Here is a 310-nt window from a genome sequence, read left to right on the forward strand (position 1 = left end):
AAAGAGTCAGCTGAATCCAAAGCAAACTATCTTTAAACCATCTGGGTTACTGTTTCTAGCTCTGGATCAACATTGCTCGTACCCAGGCCCAAGTTCCTCATGTAGAGGAACTTCCTGACCTGGCTATTACAGAGCTTTGAACTGCAGCTTTGCATATCCACGATTCCCCTTTCACAATCAGTTATCATCTTGTATTTTCTGAGAACTCCTCCTAAATGTAATTCTAGTTCAACACCTACAGGTACTATTGCACATACACAAAAACCGCCCCCCAACCTAAAACATGTGGTACTTAGGTTCAGCAAAGGAA

Source organism: Manacus vitellinus, unplaced genomic scaffold (assembly GCF_001715985.3).
Source record: "Manacus vitellinus isolate BGI_N305 unplaced genomic scaffold, ASM171598v3 scaffold_1_pilon, whole genome shotgun sequence".
NCBI lineage: Eukaryota > Metazoa > Chordata > Aves > Passeriformes > Pipridae > Manacus > Manacus vitellinus.